At 33.5% G+C, this 13226-nt stretch overlaps 1 protein-coding gene across 1 annotated transcript in view; it reads left to right on the top strand.

Annotated features, from left to right (window-relative positions):
• Positions 1-13226, top strand: part of HLCS (holocarboxylase synthetase) — a 105461-nt gene that overhangs the window by 74305 nt on the left and 17930 nt on the right.

Consider the following 13226-nt stretch of genomic DNA (forward strand, 5'->3'; position numbering starts at 1 on the left):
AATAGGAATGCAAACAAGTTTCTGGAAAATTCATGGTTGTAAAGTTGGAACGCCTTGCTGTGACTTTCCATTACCATGACTATCAGCTGCTGAGGTTCTGACCCCTCTTGTTGCCCGCTATTTTTTCCAACCATCCTGCACTGCCATTGTTCCTTCCATCCTGAACTGCCATTCACTTAATTGCTCTATCCCTGAAAAGGTTTAGAATGAAACCACCTTGGTTAGGTGCTTTATGCTAACTAAAACCTCACCACCCTATCCCACTATTTTACAGTAGGACTGTTGGGTGGCAGAATAGATAGAAAACCAGGCTAAAGTCACTTGTTCAGATTTGTCCTCAAGACACTTACTAGCTGGGTTTAACCCTGTTTACCATAGTTCCTTATATTTAAAATGAGCTGGCAAAGGAAATGGCCAACTACTCCAGTTTTCTTGCCAGGAAAATCTCAGATGGGGTTGGGAAGAGTTGGACAAATGACTGAAAAACAAATGTATCTTTTCCAGTGAAGGTTCACAGGCCTTGGCCCTAGATATATTGAATTCCTTTCCTCTCTGTTAGGCCATTCTCATCTTTTTACTCACTCTGAGGTTAAACACACTCACCCTTTTGTTATTAATAAAAACATTCACCCTTTTGTTTTTATGCTTTCAAATTCTGAATGTTTCCCAGTAACCAGTACTCAGCAGCAGTCAGATGAGTATTTATTTGCTGGTAGTATTTATTTAGAAGTAAAAGATCCCTCTCTACCTTGAAGAAGTTCTATTTGAGAATTTGTAGTCTTACATCTATCATATAAGGTACTTAAGTACATCTTATAGCTATCATTGAAAATAACCTTAATTTTATCCATATTACAGAATTATGGACCAAGGTGTGAAATCTCTAATCATGCATCTAGCATGACTAATACATAGGTCAATGGAAGGACATGGTATGTGGCATTATATAGCATGTTTTTAACAGACTAAATAAAGATATGGTAGAAAACTATTATGGGTAGGCATTAAATAAGATATCCTAAAAGGCAGTTTTAATCTATTAAATGGGCATCAACTGGAAGTTGATCAACTGGAAATTCAACTTCATAAATACCCAGAGAGCAACATCCTCTTATCCCTGAGGCGAACTTGTGTCATTTATACCTTTGGTATTCTCAGGCTTATTTAAGTCAGTCTACAATTCTAGTATTGCATCTGAAGATGAATACTACTTTTTATAGTCTCTAATCCCTAATTAGTTAGGCTCAGCCGGTGGCCTCTGTTCCCTTGGGGTCTCAATAGCATAAAGTATTAAGCAGGAAATTGATAGCTTGTAGATCAAGCCTGCCTTCTATCAAGATAGAGAGCTCCAAAACTTGAGCAGTCTTAGAATGTTTCTTTGATTCTTAAGAGGACATGAAGATAAGCAAAATGACTACAGTGATAAAAGAAAACCCACTCAACAAGTATGTTACTTGTATTTTGCTGCTGTCATAATCACCATCTAACACAGCAGGACATTCCACATCTAAACAACTTGCCCATTCCCCTAAGACAAGATAATAAAGACCCTAGAAAAAAGTCGACAGGACAAGAGCCAATTCTTTCAAAATTGGCTTCCATTGGCCCCCACTTCTCTTTTTCCCCTACTTCCCATCAGTTTATGGTAAACCAATGCTGTATTCTGTTCCTAAGTACACCAATGTGTATAAACCTGTCTTGCCTATGATTTTATTTATTTTTAAATTATTTTTTCTTTTACTTCCCTCCTGCTAGTCCCTATTTATAAAGCACTTATAAAGCAAGTAAATATGAGTCATGCGAAATATATTTTTACCTTAGCTGCGGTATAATAATGATATCACCCATTTTCAATTTATCTTGGTATATGTGTGAGATGCTGGTTTATGCCAAACTACTCTTCGAATTTCCTAGTAATTTTCATCACATAGTGATTTGTGGGGTTATTTACTATACTCATTCATGTCTTTATTTTGTAATTAATTTCATTGATCAGCCACTCTGCTTTTATGTAGCAATTGTTTTACTGATTACCTTTCTTAGCAGTATAGGTTGATATCTGGTGTTACTAAATTTGTCTTTCAGTCTTGCCTAACTCTTAATGACCCCATTTGGGGTTTTCTTGGCAAAGATACTGGATACCTCATTTTATGATAGATAACTTGGGCAAGCAGGGTTAAGTGACTTACCCAAGTTCATAGCTAGATATCTGAAGCCACATTTGAACTTAGGAGAATGAATTTTCCTGATTTCTTTAGATCTCTTTATTTTTTAGGTTTATCTGGACAGGCAGATTCCACGGATTTTATAAAATCTTAATGGAAATTTAATTGGAATTTTAACTATCTTCCTTCTGTGTTTTGTTGGCAAAATACAGAAATAATGATTTAGAGAGGTTTATTTTATATCCTAGTGTTTTTAATTGAATCTTGTAAGCTATAATCTTCAAAAAAAAAAAAGTAATAGTATTGTCTCCTCATTACCTATTTATACCTTCAATTTCTTTTTCATGTCTAAATGCTCTAATAAGCATTTCTAAAAATATTGTTTTCATAAAATTAACTTCTAGTTTTATTTTACTTTTTTAAATTTAATTTTATTTAATTTTTATTAACCTATTTTGACATCCTTTGATTTTGAAAATTGAATTTCAAATTTTCAGTTTTTTATGATCTTTGACACAATTATTCTTTAATATTAGATTATTGATTTTCTAATTAATTTTTCTAAATTTTAGTCTAGATTTCATATCTATTAAATATAATCTAGTGTTTAAAGGACATAGATTTCAGTTTTGGTATTCTCAAAAGATCTATCATATTTAATTTTCCTAAAATTCTACTGATTACTTTTGTGGTTAGGCTTATCTAGTTCTTAGAAGGGGTAAATTTTGGTTATCCATTTGTAAAGTTTTTACCTCTGTTTCCTCCTTTTACCTTCCTTCCAAGAGTTTGATTGCTGACAATTATATGCTGACATATTATTATTTAAGGTTACTTTGTCATCTGTGACACCTTTTTAGCAAAATTTTAGCAAAAATTTGGTCTGTGTTTGCTTTTGATCTGAAATTAGTATTTGCTATCCCTGCTTTTTTGTCTTCCTGTACTATATACCTAACTGGATCCTGTACTTAGTGTTAGGGGCCAGTAAATGACAATAAAACTTCTTCATTTTTTAGCCTATGTCTTACTCCAGTAAGGAGTGTTTTAAATATAATGCTTTAAACAGGAATGGGGGCTGGGCAATACTGAAAAGAAATGTTTTGGTGTAGGGAAATTTAATTAAAAAGTTTTTTAAGTTATTTTGTTTCATTTCCATCCAGTTCATAATCATTCCTTTCTACTTTTCCTTAGTCATTAGGATACTCTTAGTCATTATAACCTTATAATTTTGATGATATTTACAGGGAAGCTGATTTACTGAAATAAAGAAGTTCTTTAAGTTTGAAGCTTGGAACATTACCAGTTTGTCTGAACCTAGGTTTCAAATTTTACTGGTGCTTTGTTGGCAAAGCACATTTTGGAGTCCTTCCATATTTGAGCATGTTTCCTGACACCTTCAGTGGTATGGTACTATTTTAAAATTTTAATTTTCCAAAAGAAGGAAAGGCAAATAAATGTGTGTGTGTGTATATATACAGAGAAGATTGATTATTAAAAGTAATCAAAAATTAACACCTGAGCAGTCCTTTCTTTTTTAAAGGGGTTAAGAAGATAAGCCTGAGCATTAAGAGAAAAGTGTTTCATTTAGTATTAGAAGATGATTCTCAATACAAGTGCTAAATTCTCATGTGTGAAGGAAAAAACAATACAATTAAAACCTACAACAACTTAATTTTACAATTATGGTCCCATAATCTATTTTTGTCATGAAACCCTTACATTAAAGAAAGAGTTCCTTGTACCAGTGAGAAGTTAAAATGGTGGCAAACCTTTTATAAAATGGTCTCTACTTGCAAATTGATCTCTCACAGGATAGAGTGAGAGGGAGGTTCTGGAGAAAAGGCTGAATGTGAGATTATAAGTGGTGGGGTGATGCTCAGGGCAAATGGTTTGTGAAAGGAATGATGTTTTTGAGGCCAGCTGGCAGGAGTGGGAAATTCTTCCTACTAATTATCCTGAAAAGGATAAGTAAGGTATTGGCTGGAAAGACCAATTATGTACTGAGTGGTAGTATGGCGCTGCTCTTTTTCTTTCCAAAGGAAGAAACATGAATTTTGAATTTTGTCTGCCCAGATGTTCGGCTCTATGTATCCAAATGTAAAGAAACAGCATATAAATATATATAAGAATGTTTAGAGGAACATATTACATATTTAATACAGGATATACATAACTTGAACAAACACTTATACATTCACATACTTAATTTTAAAAAACATAGATAAGCCAAGTTTGTATTTCACAGGCAAGAATAAAAATTTAATATAAACTTGGTAACTTTGTGATTTCCTTGGATTGAATTCTGTAGAAATTTCTATAGAGACCTAAATGAAATCAAATCAAAATTCACTTTTTAAGCTCTTGTTATATATGCCAGATATTGTGGTACACACACACACACACACACACACACACACACACACACAAAGCAAAACAAAAACAAAACTCAATAACAACAGGCAGGAAAGCTTACAACCTGGAGTAATAATCTTAATAAGAATGTATAAGTGTTATAAGAATCAGCAAAGACTTTTGATAGAAGATAGAAGTTTAGTTGGAACTTGAAGGAAGTCAGGGGAAGAATATGAAGGATAGAATTCTAGGTATATGGGAGAAAGTCAAAGTTGTGAGATGTGCTTTGGAAACGCAACTCCAAATATCATTGTTGCAGAGGTATTGTGTGTAAGGTACAAGAATGCTGGGAAAATGGGAAAGGGCAGGTTACGAAAGGCTTTAAAAACGATATCTTTGATAAAACTGTATATATAAAACTATATACTTTGATCATGGATTAAATAGGGTAGGGGAGTAACATTGTCAGACTACAGTTAAGTGGAAAATGGGCTGGAATGAGGAGATACTTTGAGGGAAAGAGACATACCAGCAATGAGATATTAAGGATCTGCACTAGTGCAGTGGTTAGAGGAAAAAGAGATGTTATGAAGTTGATAGGACTTAGCAACTGATTGGTTATGGGGGGCTGATAATGAGGCATCCAGAATAACACCTTGACTGTAACTTGGTTGATTAGGAGAATAGTGGTATTCACAACATTAATAGGAAAGCTTAGAAGAGGGGATGGTCTGGAGTTTTAGACAGGTTGAATATAAAATGTTTATGGGACATCCAGTTCAAAAAGCCTAAGAGTCGATTTGAAATGCAAGACTGGAGGTCAGATCAAAGAAGTTAAAATAAGATCTAAGAATCATCTTCATAGAAATGATCATTGAATCTGTTGGAGCAGATGAGATTGTCAAGCTAAATATAGAGTGAGAAGAGAAGAGGGCACAGAAATTCAGTCTGCTGTTTCTTTGTCTTCTGGAGGACCTTGGATGCTTTGGATTTTACTAGAAGAAAGTTTTGATAGTAGGAATGTAAGGATCAAGGGAGGCTTTTGAAGTTGGAAGCACAGGTATGTTTATGTGACAGGTATGACCGTAGAGAAGGAGCCAATAGACATGGAGTGTAAAGATAAGTGGAGATGACAGAGCAATCTGTTGGAAGAGATGGGATAGAATAGAATTACTTTTGCAGGTGTGACCTTGTGATGAGAGAAGAATAGAAGAAGTCCTCTATCATCACTTCATGGTTGAGTTGGGAGTCTCTTCCAAATAAAATGGAAAAAACACTACCTGGCTCATTGTTACAAAAGCCCTCTTGATTATATATGTGATTGGCAGCAGGATCCCACTTGGGACCTATATCCAAATTTTAATGTTAATATTGGAAAAAAATTTTTGCTTTGACTCTTGGGAGGTGTCTATCTGTGCCTGTAATAATACTTATCTTTTAGAAGGAAGAAATCCAATTTGGGATGATAGTGTCAGAAAGCATCTGAATAATAGATGAGGAAGAGAGGAAAAGAGGAAGCTCATGATAAATGGCCTCAATTTTTTTCTGTGAGACAAGTATATTAGTTGGGGAAACGTGAATTTGTAGTGAACACAATTTTTTTTCCCTCAACTTTGTTTCAGCTGTAAGAGAGAGAGGCTGGGACCTCACTCCTCACCTTGGTCAGAAAATATCTCTTTACTTATACAGTCATTAGCTATGCTGGGTACCCCTTAGCTTCCATTGCTCCATCTCTAAAAAATTTCCGTGTTTGTTGACTTAGTCTTACTTCACTGGCACAGTCAAGAACAATCAAATACTAGCTTTTTTTTTACTCTACCAGGCAGTCTCCTCCAGCACCCACTGTACTAATCTGTATCTATAGTCAGCAAATCTCTGGTAATGGGGAGTCGGGCAGTGTCCCTTTGTGGGGCACACCAACCTCTTCCTCATTTCCAAGGCTCTCCCCAACTCAACCATGATGTAAACCATGAGGCCATCTCTCTTCCAATGTAGCCAAGGGAGGACCTTTACCTAACACATCAAGGATATACAATAAGATTATAGTGGTACTTAGCTATCTTGGATGCTACAGAGATAGGGAAAGAGATGGGGGTGTTACTCAACTCTGGTCAGTCAGACTTAGAAACAGTTAGAATTACTATAAAGTTTAGCCACTAAGCACCAAATTGAACCAATTTTATTTATGTATTTTATGACTTACTAATAATTGGTGAATTCTTAAATTATGATGGAAATTATTATGGAAATTTATTTTAGATGTTAAATTCTGAGTTCAGTTGCAATTGAGCCCTATTAGGAAGATTCTTAACATCTAAGCAGAGTTTGAGCTATCTGATGACCAAATGCAGAACCGAAAGGAATGTAAAAGTTCTCTTGAACTTGTCTTTTTGAGCTGCCATATTTTCCAGATTCGCTGAACCTAGAATAGGCCTGAATGTGTCAAGGCCAAAATTCCCCCTGACATCATTTGTTCTACCCTAACCTGGACTCTCTGTGTATTCTTGGGAGTCAAGATAAGTATTAGTCTGTCTGTGCCAGGTTGGGATAATACTTGTGCAGAGAAGCACAAATTATCTCATAAGCAACCCTCTTATCTTCATAGTCTAGCCGTTTCCTAGGGAAAAGAATGAAGCTTTTGCCATCACCTTGCTCCTCCCATGTCATGGCTCTTTTTGATAGCCCCTCCTCCCTTGTCTTGCTATTATAAAAATGCAACACTGGGAACCCATTGGATTCCACATGCATTCTCTTGTAATAAACCTGGTTTTCATGATGTGATCATCATGTGATCCATTTTATGTGGATCTTGATATTAGTTTATTGGAATATAGTTTATTGGAAGTATTTTTGTAACTAAAGAGTGAATTATATTGATTGTTTAGGGAAAATTGAGGCAAGATCTAACTTTGAAGGTTCCCTCATTTGTGCGTCAATATTCATTAGGGAGATTGGTCTGTAATTTTCTTTGTTTTGACTCTTACTAGTTTAGGTATCAGCACCATATTTGTGTCATAGAAGGAATTTGACATTTTTCCAGAATAGCTGAAATATTGTTTTAATCCTAACTCAGAGAAGAATATGAAAATAGAGCATTTTCCCCCTTTAGCTATTTTGGTAAGAACTCACAAAACAACTAGAAAAAAGAAAGGGATTTTTAGTCAACGATTTTTATGTATGTGAGAACATCAATACATAAGAATAAAAATGTTTTATGCTTTTTTGGTTTTTTTAAAAATACTTTTGGTTTAAAAAATGCAGGCAACCTCATTTTCAGAAATATGAAAATGAGAAGATTCATAAAAGCTCCATTGTTAACTGGGAGCTGTATGGCAAAGCCCCTAGAGTCATCTCAGATAGCACAAGTAAATTTCTGCCTCTGCTTTTCTCAGCCTAAGTAGTTAGCTATTTTATGTTCCTCCTAGAAATTTCTTCGTTGCCTGTAGGCAGAACAAACTTGGTCCTCTGGTTATTGTACTCTCTTAAGTGCTAACAAACTTCATGTAGTTTCATTCATATGTTCCCTTAATCATTTTTCTTTGTTCTGAAAGTCTATGTGGATTTTTCTGTTTATGATCTCCATTAATTATAGTATATAGTTGTCCTTTATGCATGTTTTCATGTAAAGAATCACCTGTTACAGAAAACTGAGCCATTCCTCAATTGATAAATGATCAAAGATTAAATGCTCTGAAACACTATTGAGTAGAGAAATGCAAATTAAAACAACTCTGAACTACCACCTCACACTTATAAGGATAACATGACAGAAAAGGAAATGATAAATGTTGGAGGGGATATGGAAAAATTGAGACATCAATGCATTGTTGGTGAAGTTGTATACAGATTGAAACATTTTGGGGAACAATTTGTAACTATGCCTTATTTTTATAAATACATACATACACACATAGGTGTGTGTGTATATATTTCTATATATACCTATATGTATAATATATGTAACAATATATATTATATAAGTATTAATGTAATAATGTAAATTAATGTAATATTAATGTTATATATGTATTATATGTATATGTATTGTATGTATGTGTGTGTATATATATGTGTGTGTGTGTATATATGTGTGTGTGTATATATATATATCTTTTAGTGGTGGCATAAAATAGGAAATTAAGGGGATTTCCATCAATGGGACTGAACAAGTTGTTGTATATGATTGTGTGCTAATGATGAGTAGGTTGATTTCAGAAAAAAAACTAGGAAGATTTATGCATTGTGAATTAGTGAAATGAGCAGAACCAGGGGAGCATTGTAATTGCTATTTTGAGTGATGATCAACTATAAATGGCCTATTTTCAGCAACACAATAAGACAATTTATTTGAAGGATTTATGATAAGAAATACTACTCATCTCCAGAAAAAGAATTGGTAGAAGCTGAATAGAGATAGAAGCATACTTCACATACATACACACATACAAAAAAAAAAAATATGTGTGTGTGTGTGTGTGTGTTTGTGTCCAAAAGAAACACTTTTTTGAGTTATATTTTGTCAAAAGCTTTTTCTGTTAGATTTGTCATTGATATGACCAGTCTTCTTTATATTGACTCACTCCTGCATTCCTGGTATAAATCTCATAATGGTCATAGTGTATTATCTTACTAATAAGTTGTTATAATCTCTTCACTAATAGTTTGTTTAAACTCAGTAGAGAGATTGGTCTATAATTTTCTTTGGTTTGGCTCTTGCTAATTTAGGTATCAGCAGTATATTTGTGTCATAGAAGGAATTTTGAATATTTTCCCAAATAGTTTATATAGTAATACTGTGCAACATTTGGTAGAATTTACTTGTAAATCCATCTTGCCCAGGAGATGTATTTTTCTTTTCTTTGTATTTTATATAAAAAATAAAATAAAACATAAAACAAAACAGAACATTATTATGTGCCCAGCAGAACAACAGGGAGGATTCACAATATATAACAAGAAAGGATATGTACAAGAAATTATATTCACGAGTGTCCAACTTTACTTCCTTATAGGTTGTACTTTTTTTTTTTGTTATTTTCCTCACATCAACCAAGTGATAAATTATAGTTAAACAAGAATATATTTATATATACATATATAGCTCTTCCCTCCCTATACACACATTTTTACTATCCCTGCTAACTCTTTGCTGTCATTTTGCTCCTTAACTTGCCTTGCTATTTTAACTTCTTCATACCCGTGCATCCCTCCCTTGTTTTCTTTCCCAATCCTTTGCCTTCCCTTCTGGCCATTGCTCTTCCTTATTTTTTTTATAGATTTTGGAGGGTGCACATTTTAGTAGGATTTAGTACCCTTAGTACCTTTTAAGTACCCTTTCAGTACCCTTAGTAGGATTTATGTAGTGTTGTCTATTTAACTCATTCCTGATGAGTAACCTTCTTTCTCCCCCTCTAATGCCTCTGTCAATTCTTTCTCACCTCATTTGTATAACATAGTTACTGTTTTTACCTTAACTCTTTCTTTTGAGCTATTCCAGGACCTGCAGTTTTGTTTTTGTTTTTTTTTTTTTACTTGTGGCTGCTGCTAAGTACTGTACAATTTTAATTGTAGATCCAGTGTATTTAAATTGGTTTTTGATGAATTTTGATGATTTTTTTTCCCTTTTTGATGTGAGTTTTTTAAAATTTGGCAATAATATTCCTGTGTTTTCCACAAAGGATCAGTGGATATTTCTACTTTCCCCTCATGTTCAGGACAATTTTCTTGGATTATTTTTTGCATTATTGTGTCGAGGTTCTTTTTTTGGCCACAATAATTTTCTTCTTGATCTGTTTTCTTTTAAGACTGTATCCCCTTTTCTAGTTATATGTTTTTTTTTTTTTTATTTATAAGGTCTTTTTTTGATATATAAGTCTCTCAATGTCTCTCATTTGATTTTTAAATTTAAAAATCAAAAGTGTTCTTCTATAAATTCTTTCTGGGCAGAGAGCCCAGTCTTTGGGGGATAGAAAAAGTTTTTTTTCCCCCTCCAATTCACTGCCCTCCTGTAGATGAATCCCATCTATTCAATTTTCATAGTAAATTTCTATGGTTAAGTTCATTCTTTTAATGAGTAATATTGGTGTAAGCACCAATTGTGGGTTGGGGGATAGTGCCTCTAGCTTCACTTCAACTTTCTCCTTTGACCTGGAACCTAAACCAAAAGTTCTGCCCTCCTACAAATGCTGCAACCAGCAGCAACACTCGATTTTACATTTAATGGATCTATTGGTTCCCAGTGGTGCATCTCTGCAACACAGCTGAGCCTGGTATTCCTAATTAGCCTTCCCACACTCAGACCCTGGACCCCACATACAGTTGGGAAGTTTCTGTGGTTCCTACTAAGATTCCAGTCAAATCCAATTAGCCCCAGGTTTCCCCACTTTGAGCTAGCCTGGAAGTGTTTGCACTGGATTCTTTCTTTGGGTCTTAATGGGTATACAAGGACTTTTGTTCTGGCAAATCTTTTTGAACAGATAATGTTCATCCTGTAGTCCAAATTTGTTATGTTTAGAGGGGAAATCTGAAGAGCTTAAATTATCCATCTATACTGCCATCTTTTCAGAATTGTCATCTGGATATTTTTTCTTCGGGAGTTCATTGATACTTTGTTCTTTTTCTGAAATAGGGGTGATTTAAGTAATTTTCTATTAGTCTGGGCAATTTATATTTTTGTAAATATAAATTTCACACTCGACCCTGGATCCCACACACAGTTGGGAAGTGTCTGTGGTTCCTACTAAGGTTCCAGCCAAATCCAATTAGCCCCAGGTTTCCCCACTTTGAGCTAGCCTGGAAGTGTTTGCACTGGATTCTTTCTTTGGGTCTTATTGGGTGTACAAGGACAATTCAATTTCAATTTCAAATTAGAAATTTCAGTTAGTCAGATTTTCCATTGAAATTAGATTTTTCAATTAGTCAGACTTTCAGTTGAAATTAGAAATTTCAGTTAGCTTTGTTGGCACACAGCAAAATAGCCCTAATTATTGCTTTAATTTCTTCTTCTCTGGTGGTGAAGTTTATTCTTTTCATTTTTGCTAGTTTTTCTTTTTTCCTATCAAATTAACCAATAATAATCAAAATAACTATTTGATTTTTAAATTTAAAAACTCAAGAGTTCTATAAATTCTCTCTGGGCAGGGAGCCATTTAACATTACTCTTTGGGGGATAGAAGAGGCTTTCAATAATTTTCTTGCTTTCAATTTTATTACTCTCCTTTGATTTTTGGAATTTCTAATTTATATTTAATTGGGAGGTGTTTTAATTTGTTTTCTAGCTTTTTTAGTTGCATGCCAATTCATTTGTTTATATATATATATATATATATATATATATAATATATATATATATATATATATATATATATATATATATATATATATATATATATGTTTGGCTGTATCCTGTAGGTTTAGTTTTTATTCTTTTGGATGAAATTATTGATCATTTCTGTTTTCTTTTTTGACACACTTGTATTTTATTTATTAAATTGCATTTTATAAGAAATGGAAGTAGAACTGGCAAATGGTCCTTAAGGTTTGATTCTCTTTGAAAATGCCAGGATGGAAAGGAAAACATCTGGTACACTTCCTAGTCCTTTTTTCAATTGTGGTTCAGAGTAAATTGTCTAACAATGATTTGTAGCAAAGTGTTTTAGTAATCAGATATTTAGCATTCCGGTACCATCTATGAATTATCAGAGGGGGTGACAAATTTTGTTGTTTGTCACTGTTAGCTGTATTTTCTATTATAGATAGCTTTAGCTTGATTTAAACTGAAATAAACACTTATTCTGTAGCATCTTTTTCATTAGAACATATTAGAATAATAGGAAGAGCAGCGGTACTTAGAATTAGCCTTCCCCTATAGTAGTCCTCTTTTTTTATTTTTTAATTTTCTTTTACATTTTGAACTTTTAGCTTCAAATATGAATGCTTCTACACACAACAAAAAGGGGATGTGTATAAAACTTTTTACTAAAATTTTTTAATAAAATGTATATTTTCATGTTAGTTACAAAACTGCTTTGTATCCCTTAAACTCTCTACTTATTTTTACTTGTTCTTTATCTCTCAGTTTGGGGGGTGGTGGTTATTTTTTTTGCATTAATCGTATTACCTCTTCCTCTTGCAATTTAAATAGAAGTCCTCCTACCTTGTAATTAAAACTTGTAGTCAAGCAAAATAAATAAATACATTGTCTATTGTCATATGTATTGCCAATTTGGCCAAGTGATGGGACACCTATCTCATTATCAGTCTTCTGAAATCATAATTAGGCATTTACCAGAGAACTTTGAAGTCTTTTACATTATTGTGATAATATTTTAATTTTTTCCCCTCCTGGTTGTTCTCATTTTACCCTACATATAATGTTCATTTCCAGGAAGATTCAGAAAAAGTCCCACATTATTTTCCTTCAAATGGGTATTTTCAAATAAAGTTAGGTTTACCAATACATTGATGAATAGAAGTTTCAGATCATAAATTCAGATCACTTATATTCCTATTTTATTAAAAGTAAATTTTGACAGAAATCAGGACGATACTATGTCTATTTAGTAACTCAATGGAAAGAAAGTAATACAGTAATACAACATGAAGTTAAAATAGTCTAATGTAGCTCAGAGAAAATTCTCACAGTGACATTGTTGACTCATTTGGTGGTATTAAAGTACACTTTTCTACCTATCCCCAGAAGGGAAGTTCATA

The sequence above is a fragment of the Antechinus flavipes genome, chromosome 3 (genome assembly GCF_016432865.1).
Source record: "Antechinus flavipes isolate AdamAnt ecotype Samford, QLD, Australia chromosome 3, AdamAnt_v2, whole genome shotgun sequence".
In the NCBI taxonomy this organism is placed as follows: Eukaryota; Metazoa; Chordata; class Mammalia; order Dasyuromorphia; family Dasyuridae; genus Antechinus; species Antechinus flavipes.